The sequence below is a fragment of the Morus notabilis genome, unplaced genomic scaffold (assembly GCF_000414095.1).
Source record: "Morus notabilis unplaced genomic scaffold, ASM41409v2 Scaffold774, whole genome shotgun sequence".
Taxonomy (NCBI): domain Eukaryota; kingdom Viridiplantae; phylum Streptophyta; class Magnoliopsida; order Rosales; family Moraceae; genus Morus; species Morus notabilis.
The window spans coordinates 116,307-117,725 of NW_010364300.1; positions in this window are offsets into that span (position 1 = coordinate 116,307).

Here is a 1,419-nt window from a genome sequence, read left to right on the forward strand (position 1 = left end):
GATGTGAGATATGAATTAAGTGATTAGAAGAATAATAGAATAGTATGAAATTTCTAATAAAAGGGCTAAACTTTTCTTATGACACAGTTTTTGTCCAGTCATCGATATGCAAAGAACCCAACTTATGGTGATTTAATATTCTCGTGAATAGTAATTCTCAATTAAAATAATTAATGTGCTCATCTACGTATCTACTCAATGAGATTAACTTGGGTAGGTGAAATCTCTTGATAAAATGGATTATAGCTTAAGAAAGATAAGAAACCTCAGAATTGATGTGTGAATCATTATTAGATATTATGAAGTCACAAAATTATAAATCAAACTTTTAATGGAGGATATTAAATGTAATCCTTTTAAAGAGTCAAAAAAAAGGGGGAGAGAATCTCTTGCATAAGTAAAGGAACAATAAAGACTAACAACTTAGTCAATATGATAAGTAAGTTAAAACTAAGATATTGGGGTATCAAACGTAGCAATGGTTTAAGGATTTTGTTTTATATATACCGCGCTCGATAATAAATAGGGGGAACTTTATTATCAATTTAGGAATATAAAGAAAATGAAAGAATTTTTTTTAGTGTAATCATTTTTACACTAGAAGGATGACCTTATTAAGTTTAGAGGTCGAGGACTAGGCTAAGAATGATGAGTGTATAATCATTAAGACTATGATCTATACTCTGACCGGTACAGGGATCGAAAGACGGATGATCCTACCTAAGAACAAAGATATCAACAAAAGATAATACTTCGAAATATACCTATTTTAAGGAGAAATTATTAGAATTGTCCAGAATCATAAGTTTAAGATATTTGTTCTTTAAGGAAAGTAAACATGAGATAAAATGAGCTTAAAAGCTTGATTATATAAAGAGTAAATTAGAAGAAAGAATGCTAAAGTACGAAGATGGTATCTACTTAAATGAGTTCATACTCTTGAGAGTAGTTTGAACTCGACACCAAATAAGAATGAAAATGGTAGACCCCTTAGAAAGACTCATAAAGCCTAAGACATAACAATTGAGTGAGTGTCACATCGTTAAAGGTTACATTAGTAGCCCCCAAGGAAAAGATGATGTAGCTAGTTGCGTAAGCAATAACTATCCTTCAAGAATTGAATGGGAGTTATGAATGTTTGTGATAGAAATATAAACAGTTAAAGCTGCAGAAAAAAATATAGGTTATGCCAGACGAAGCCGATACACGTATTCCTTAAGGAGTTAAGTATTTGAGGAAACCAGTTATTAAGTCCAAAAGATAAATATAAGGTCTGTAAACCTCAAGTAGTCATTTACAGAACTCAGGAAACAACACAACCTTATCTTGTAGAAGTATGTGTTACAATAAATTGTATGAAATCTAGACCCATAAGGGTCTCGTTACCCTATAAAACAAGGTCTAGACAGGGAAGATGCC